This window comes from Panthera leo, chromosome A3, assembly GCF_018350215.1.
Source record: "Panthera leo isolate Ple1 chromosome A3, P.leo_Ple1_pat1.1, whole genome shotgun sequence".
Lineage (NCBI taxonomy): Eukaryota > Metazoa > Chordata > Mammalia > Carnivora > Felidae > Panthera > Panthera leo.
The window spans coordinates 108,445,542-108,455,274 of record NC_056681.1 but is presented as its reverse complement, the minus strand read 5'-3'; positions in this window follow the sequence as shown (position 1 = coordinate 108,455,274).

Below are 9,733 nucleotides of genomic sequence, written 5' to 3'. Positions count from 1 at the left end.
TTTTGAAAAATAAAAAATAAAATAAAAATAAAATAAAATAAAAAAGAAAATTAAAAAAATAAAGTTCAAGTAAAAAAAAAAAAAAGAGGTCACAAGAGGTCACTGGCTGGAAAAAGTAACAATGCAAGCCAGTGTATGCTCTGCTGGCACCACACTCCAAAAAAAGTCCCCAGTTTTTCCGTTCAGAGGGAAAAGTCTAAGATTCATAACATACAGTACTGGTAAATGGAGAATTTTTACTCAATCACCATTAGTAGTAATGTAGATTAGTGCAACTTTTTTGGAGGGAAATTTGGCAGAATCTATCGATATTGGCAAACTTGGAAAACTCACGATCTAGTAATTCCACTTTTAGAAACCTTTTGTATATAAATCGGTCAGAGAAAGACTGACCTCACATGATTTCACTCATGTGGAATCTGAGAAACTTAACAGATGATCATAGGGGAAAGGAAGGAAAAGCAAGATAAAAACAGGGAGGCGAACCATAAGAGACTTACAGAGAACAAACGGAGGGTTGATGGGGGTGGGGAAGATGGGGGATGGGCCATTCAGGAGGGCACTGGTTGGGATGAGCACTGGGTATCGTATATAAATGATGAATCACTGGCTTCTACTCCTGAGGCCAAGACTACACTGTATGTTAACTAACTTGAGAATTTTTTTAAAAAAAAGTTTTTCAATAAAATTTTATGATTTGCCCTGCTCAAAAAAAGAAATCCTTTCTATAGAAATCTGTAAAGACAAACATTCAGACAAGGATGTTTATCTCAATCTAATCGGTAATAAGGAAAATTTTAAACTACCTAACACCCATCAATACAAGAATGGATAAATAATAATCCATACAATGGAATACTATGTGGCCATTAAAAGAGATGAGATCAGGGGCTCCTGTGTGGCTCAGTCAAGTGACTGAATCTTGATTTGGGTTCAAGTCATGATCTCGCGGCTCGTGAGTTCAAGCCCTGCATCAGGATCCCTGCGGATAGCACAGATCCTGCTTGGGATTCTCTCTCTCCCTCTCCCCTGCTCATGCTCTCTCTCAAAATAAACTTAAAATTATTTAAAAAAAAAAAAAAAAAAAAAGAAAGAAAGAAACAGATTGGGCACCTGGGTGGCTCAGTCGGTTAAGCGCCAGACTTTGGCTCAGGTCATGATCTCACGGTCCGTGAGTTCGAGCCCCTCAGCAGGCTCTGTGCTGACAGCTTAGAGCCTGGAGCCTGCTTTGGATTCCATGTCTCCCTCTCCCCGCCCCTCCCCTGCTCCTGCTCTCTCTCTCTCTCAAAATAATATTAAAAAAATTTTTTAACATACAAATAAATTACAAAGAAAAAATAAAGTAACATCTACCAGTCATTAAAAAAGTAATAAACTAAAAAACAAAGTTACGTAGCCCCAGTAAGGATATGCACCTTTAGGGCAGTTGAAGAAGATACTGGTAATTAATTGTGCTTACGAAAGACAATAAAAAGGTTAAGTATGTCAAGCTACAAATCTGATGAAAGTAGTATTTTAGAGAAATTGATCTTTTGTGGTAGCAACCAATCTATCCCTTTTCATGAAAAACACATAGAAAAGAGAACTTTGATTTCCCTAAGAAAAGACCTACTACATAGTTACGAGACATGTAGAGTGTGACAAGGTCTCTATGAACTCACTAAAGATGTCAGCAAGAAACAAAACTTTACTGTCTAATAACAGGACACTTAGTTCATATGAGGTGGTGAAGACAAACATGGTATTATTCAATATGAAAACACCACATAACCACACAATTATTAAAGCCTTGTTGAAAAGGCAAAGTCTCTAGGCCCCCCAGGAGTCCATCCCTTCTTTACCATATACCCCCTACTACCCACAACCAGACTAGTACAATTATTCTTCAGTTTTGATCCTTCACAGGTGAGCATATCATTGACTTCAGTTCAATGATCTATGGATTCCTGTTTCGAATTCATGGAACTTATAAGTTCTTATCATTCGCTGTGGGATTTTCATTTTTCCAATTCCCAATCATTTTGCCTAACAAGGTAAGAGGTAGTAATACTGAACACCTGCACAAATGTTGCTGTAAAGACATAAACTAAGATGGCCTGCTGTGGAGGTTGGACTATCGTGACTATCGGTAACCAATGATGGTCCACTCTCAAAGGACTGAAGGAAGTTATGTCAACGAATCCATGGATAGTTTGCAAAAAGTGGAACAGGAGAAAATACAGGACTACCAGCAGAAGACAGAAAGGAAACAGCACATACCCCCTGTTCCCCGGCCAGTTCCCATTCTCAGTCATAACCATCTTAAAGAACTGGATCACCAGTTTGCAGTGGGCTGTGTAGGCAGTTATGACAGGAGTACAATCCTTTTCCAAGTTTCAACTTCTCCCATTACTCAATCATAATTCAAGTCTCAGATGCTTTGGGTAGCACTTCCAGCTATAGCCAAGTTAAAGACGTCAGCAAATCCTCTCCTCAAAAATGCAACTATAATGCCAAGGGGGGTGGGGGGAAGTGGCAAAACAACTTTAGTGCTCTGGAAACTGGCCCAAAGCATACAGCAATCTGAGACGTATTTGTTTGGAAAATTGCTGAACTTTGTGGAGGAACAGTGGGAGACTGTGGCGTTCTCACCCAGGGCTGTTACCATTCCCTACTCCCCCAGCTCAGTCATTATGGAGGTTCTGTCCAGGCAAAACAGAACGTGAAGACCAGCAGGTTCCTGTGGTTGAAGATGGGGTTCACTCAATTTGGAGTGACAGGTGATACCAACATCCAATAATAGCTTTATCAATAGAAGTAATGACCACATTGCTATGCAAGCGGGACACCTGGTGGCTCTACTAACCCTGAGGTTGCAATCTAGTTGGAACGTGCAGCTTTCTGGCTGATCTAAAGCTGCACACATGCAGAGGAGAGACCAGAGAGGTCCAAGCTGTATATTCCTGGCTAACTCTGAGGCTGCTTTCATGTGCACAGGAACTTAAAAGGGGTTCAGCAAAAAGTAAAAGCCAGGACAGACTTGAAAACACCCCAAACACTGAAGTCACTCCCCATCTACAAACAGATCGATCAGCAGAGGGCAGAAATCTGACTGGTTGAGGTGCCTGTCTGGTGGTTGGCTGACCACTAAGCTATGCAGACACAGGGCAACCCCCTAGAAAACTGAGCTTAAAAATAAACACAAAGTTTCTTAAAAAATAACCAAAAAACTGAATAGAGACAGATTATCCTTCAGTTGAGCGTCCAACTTTGGCTCAGGTCGTGATCTCGTGGTTCCTGAGTTGGAGCCCTACATTGGGCTGTGTGCTGACAGTTCAGAGCCTGGAGCCTGCTTTAGATTCTGTGTCTCCCTCTCTCTCTGCCCCTCCCCTGCTCATGCTCTCTCTGTCTCTAAAAAATAAATAAATGTTAAAAAAAAAATAAAAAAGAAATGTACAATAACAAATGAAAAGTCCACTAGAGAAGCTCGGCAATAGATGACAGGAGAAAAAATAAGTGAACTTAAAGATAAATCAATAGAAATGATTCAATCTGAAGGACAGAGAAAAGAGATTGAAGAAAACAGAACAGCACCCTGGAGACCTATGGGACATACCAAGCACACCAACATATGTGTAATGAGTCCAAGAAGGAGAGGAAAGAAAGGGTCAGAAAAATATTTCAAAAAACAATGGCAAAAAAACCTCTAAGTTGACAAAAGCCATTAATCTATACTTCCAAAAACTCAAATAACTCCAAGAGGGATAAATACAAAGAGATCCCCACCTAAATACATAATATTTAAACTGGTGAATGCCAAAAAACAAAGAGAAAATTTGAAAGCAAGAGAAAAAAATGACTCATTACTACAGGGGACCAATTAACATCAGACTCTTCATCTGAAACAATGGGAGTCCAGGAAGCAGCGGAATGACAGAGTGCTTAAAATCCAAGGATTTTGTATCACCCAAATCCACTCTTCAAAAGCAAAAGTAAATGAAAACATTGCTAGCAGACCTGCCTTATCAGAAATACTGGAGGAAGTCCTTCATGCCAAAAGCAAATTAAGACAGCAACTTGAATCCTTGGAAAGAAACGATCAGAAATGGCATAAATACATGGGTTAACGAAACTGGGTGTGTTTATTTTCTCGACTCTTCTATAAAGACCTAAGACTGTATAAAGCAATAATTTATAACATTGCATAACTGAGCTTATAATACATACAGCACAAGGGAAGGAAGTCTAGGAAAAGGAAATAAATTGGAGCAAACTTTCTGAATTTTGCCAGAATATTAATTTAAAGTAGGTTGTGATAAATGAAGATATAACAACTATGGAAGTAACTCACAAATATAGTAAAAAAGAAAATCAAAAGGGATTAAAATGATACACTAAAAAAATATTTAATGCAAAAGAATGCAGGTACAGGAGGAAGAGGAGGAAAAAGACAGGAGACATATAGAAACAAAATAGGAAATACAAAAAAAAAAGAAAACAGAAAAAAATATCAATAATTCTATTAACTATAGACGGCTTAAGTAACCCAAAAGGCAGAGTTCTGTCAGACTGAATTTAACAAGCAAGACAGAGCTTAAACTGTATGCACCAATAGGCTTAAAATTAAAAGTAAGTAGATGGAAAAGATCCACCATGGATACAAAACAGTAATCAATAGAGAGCTGGAGTGGCTCTACTAATATCAGACAAAATAGCTTTTAAAACAAGAAATATTCATAGAAACAAAGGTATTTCATAATAAAAGCATCAACGCATCAGAAAGATACAACAAATATAAACATTACATATGCAGCTAGAAGAGTTGTAGATGCTTTGAAGCAGTAATTATGACCAGAGGCCATGCCTGGAGTTGCCTTAGTGTTGGGTAAAACTATAGTTCTAGTAAATATTGCTTCAAATTTCCTGAAAACAGGAAATGTTTTCAGTTAAGAGAATGTTACTTTTTTTTTTTTTTTTTAAGATGAATATTTCTCTGAGCATAGTGACCTCTACTGGTATTTACATAAATTAAAATGCCGTTTCTGCCATCATAGAAAGGTTCCATTCCAGCATAGGGTCATTTGCTTTGAGAAAGGAAAAGAGAAACATGATACATATTAGAGCCTTGCAAACTTTCTTGCTATAGTAGCAAGAAGCCAGGCCAATCTGTCCAGTAACTAGTGAACTAGGAGAGGGCATCACTAACCCCTACAGCAATAGTTTTCTATTCTGGCTATATGTTAGAATCACCAGGGAATATTGTTACAATATTGATGCTCAGGCATCACTCTCAACAATTTTGATTTCACGGGAATGTTTTGAAGGCTTCTGGGGGATCCTAATGCATAACTAGGGATGAGACACTGCCCTAGAGTAAAAGCTTTCACCAATATTATAAGTACATAAATGTTTAGCTAGAATTTGCCCCCTTAGCTTCATGAAGCACCTCCTCAAGAATGAGTCACAGAGAAACAATCTTCCTAGACCAGAAGTATGTCTTGGTAAGGCCATCGCAACCCTACCAGTAATGGCACCCAAGATCTGCAGAAATAATTATATTGAAGGTGGTGAAGAGCTAAAGATAAATACCTAAACCAGGGGTGGCATTTTCTGTAAATGGTCAAAGAGTAAATGTTTTAAACTTTTGGGACTTCCAGTTTGTCACAATTACTCACCTCTACCACTGTAACACAAAAAGTCAAGAAACAATAGGTAAACAAATGAGCCTGGCCACATTCCAATAATTCTTTACAGATGCTGCAATTTGAATTTCACATAATCTTCATGTCATTAAGTGTTATTATACTTTTAATTTTTTTCAACCACACAAAAATGTAGAAACCATCTTAGCTCATTAGCTGTATGAAAAAAGCAGTGGGCCAGATCTGGCCTGTGGGCCACAATTTTCTGAATCCTGGTCTAAATAAATAGCCTACACTCTGAAGGAATATAAACATTAAAGTATTGTGCAGCCATCATTAAAGAAAGCAGTATGTTCTTATTATAAGAGCCCTGGAACTCTGGTGATGCTTCTTCTGACAATGGCCAAGATAAACTAGCCCATCTACCTTTATCTCTGTCATACGTATTTGCTTTACAGCCAGAATTTTTTAGCCTTGGCATTGAAAGAATTCATTTTCTGGAATCCAGATTTCTTGAAGATCTGCTACATCCCAAAATAAAAACTTAACAGTGCATTCGTATAGGATCACATCCAGACACCTTTAAGCAAGCTTTGGTCACTGAGGACAACCCAAGGGACCTGCAGAGCTGGATAGGATATAACCTTAGGCAGCTGATAGATGAAATGGTTGCTGTTGGTCTTATGACGTGACCTTTCTTACATGGGATAGGCTGACTCACCCCAGCTCACCAGTTCTTGGGGTGGTAGGTAAGTCTCCACCCTTCTCTGCAGAGAACTTTCTGCACAGAAATTTTCCACACCCTTTCGGAGCAGAACTCCTTGATGAGGAGAACCCAGATGAGGAGAAAAGAAACCTTGCAATCGAGTTGCAGAGTAGAGTTGGACATTGTAAACAGCAGCCTAGGGATCTAGATCCTCCGCAGACAGACTCAGACAGGAGTCTTAGATGTGGCTAAATGGAAATGTGAGCTTTTAATTGAAATGGCGATTATAGGTCTCAGAGAAGAGAGGAGGTTCCAATTTTATATCCTCGGCTTAACAGATCATAATTCATTGATTCATTCACCCATTAACTTTCCTTCATCAAATATTTAAGTGTTAAGTACTAGGCAGTGAGGAAAACAGAACAAGGCCCGGTACCTGCTGTCGCCATTAGCCTTTTGGTGGCATACCTATAGAGAAGTAAACAGGCAAGTTCACTGTGTTGAGAGCAAAGGAGCCTAAACCAGACTTTTGAATACATGGAAACTTTCCAGAATAGGGGGAAAACATGCATTTTACCACAGTTAAAACAAAAACCAAAAACTATGCTGAGACATCATTTTTCAACACCAGATTGGTAAAATTAAAAAGCTTGAAATCCCACCACATGGTTACACTATGTGCACCATGCAGGCAATGGTACAGAGAAACAAGATACTCCTTCACCTTGTCACCAGGACAGACTAACGATACCTAGCAAAAATATAAATGCAGGAGCACCTGGGTGGCTCAGACGCTAAGCATCCGACTTTGGCTCAGGTCATGATCTCACGGTTCGTGGGCTCAAGCCCCACATCGGGCTCTGTGCTGACAGCTTGGAGTCTGGAGTCCGCTTCGGATTATGTCTCCTCTCTCTGTCCCTCCCCTGCTCGTGCTGTCTCTCTCTCTCAAAAGTTAAGTAAACGTTAAAAATTTAAAAAACAACAACAATACATATATACACACACACACACACACACACACACACACACACACACACACACACATCCTTTGACCCAGCAATTCAGCTTCTAGGGTCTATCCAATACATAGTCACACGTGCAATGTATTGTACTATTCACTACAGCATTATTACTGTTAATCAGAAACCCTCACATCCACTAAGAGGGAACTAATTCCTGCTACTTTGCTGAAAAACTCAGTGGAAAAGCAGCAAGTCCTCTCCAAGGTACACAGGTCCTATATAATCTATATCCTACACCGCTCTCCCTTCCTATGCCATTCCTTCCTGTTCTCTCCCAGTGTTCACTCCATGCTGGCATCCTTACCCAACACAAACCACTTCAGGGTTTCCGCACTTACTATGCCCTCTGCCTAGAACACTATCTCCACAAGCTGACGTGCCTTACTCCCTCACATGCGCAAACGTTACTATCAGAGGCCTCCCGTAGACATCCTTTACCCAACACCAACCAATTCCCCCTTTCTCTCCCCACCTCGTTGTTGTCCGAATCAGTTATTACCCACCTGTTTGTTCATTTGTCTCTCCAGAACTTAAGCTCCAGAAGATAAAGGTTTTGTTCATCTGTTTTCCATGGCTAATAGTACCTGGCACATTGAAGGGGCACACAAGTTATCTGCGTCAATTATGCAACATCCAGGAACTAAATAGTATGCAACATAAAAAGAGTGCCATTTTTACGTATAATGGAAGAACTCCAAAATGTTAAACGAGGGAAAACAAGGTGCATCTATTTTGTGTTAAAAGGGAAATGGAGAAAATCTATCCATATTTGCTCAGGCTATATTAATTGGTAACAATGGTTGCCTTTGGGGAGGTAACTGGGCAGCTGAGTCAGGGTTAGGGTGCCTTCTCACTATATACACCTTGAATATATTACCAAGTCAAAAAATGAAATAAAATGGAAAGTAAGTTGGGCCAGTGGCCTGTGGGAAAAAGAACCAGCACTAGATTCAAGAAGCAGCCTAGAGTGCTTCAACAATTAATTGGCTACTGCATTCCACACGTTCCAGTTATCCTTCTATCCGGCATCTTTGCCTCATGCGGTCTGGAAAGAAAATAGCCAAGTTATCAGCAAGTCGACAATGAGTAGAATCATGGGTTGTATTTTCTGATTTTCCCAGAGGGTTTTTTTTAAAAAGGCAATAAGGTGCCTTATTGATAAGAAAACCAAGGGCTTTGAAACAACACATTAAGATTCAAACATTTCCTTTCTTCTAATAGGAGACCAGTAAATGGTATTAACAATCTCACTGAACCCATTTCCTCCTCTGTGAGATGGGGTTACCAGCACTATATTGCTGTGTGGATCTCACAAAATGTCCTTCGACATCTTTACTAGAATGTTAACAGGAAACCTGTAAGGTGTGGGGGGAAAAAAAACCTATCAGGCTTTAAAACTGCCTGCTGGTGTTTCCCTGCCACCCTCCCTTCAAGATCGTTCTGGATATAATAGCTTTAATACTACCGCTTACCAGAAACCTAAGCATCTTCACTCCATGTCTTTGGTTTGTCACTTCTCACCACCTTCCAAACACTCCAAGACCAGCCAGGCCCCTGGTATGTTACTTTGACCTTTACTTCAGGTCTTTCCAGCTATACAATTACTTATACATCCACTACGTTGTACCCTCCCTTCCAAAGGTCTCCAAACAGTTGCTAAGAGCCAGATCTGATTCTTTGCTATTACTCTCCACTCTGATTACTCTTTGCCAACCTGTCAGTTTTAGAGCTTACACTTCCTTTTACACGTACCTTGGAAATCACCATCCCCCTTTAGACTTCAAGATAGGCTACACAAAGATGACAATCACAATCCTACACCACCATCCATTTCACCAAGTCTCAAAGTGATGGCATTTCAAAATTCCCTCAGATTTTTCACCGTCCTTAAGACAGGATATGGCAAGGTGGCAGGACCACACTTTCACTTTATGCTTAGCCTAGCTCCAAGTCCAAAGGAAAACTACCACTGTGAAATCAAGTGCAATCAAGGGTATGTATTACCTACCTCTCAACACCTCTCTGTAAGCAAGAGGACTAAAAGATTCTATGTCCAAAGTACTCAGTGTCTGATGTGTTCAATTAGTCACCAAGTAGTGCCAGGTATTTTAGGAATAAGCCTAGCCTAGTACTGATCAAGTCAGTCACATCAGTTTAGCATTCCCGACACCTGAAAATGCAAACAAAAAGAGCACACTGCATCAAAATGTATCACGTTAAGATGTATACTAACCACAAAGGTACCTGCTGTCAAGCATGTGCAAGGCACTAACCTAGATACCTAGCATTCCCTTTCCCATTAAAGGTTGAACTTCCTGTACTTGTTTCCTAGACCCATTTTTGCCCCTACCCCTCCCTCCTGTCTTTTAGCCTTCTGTACTAAT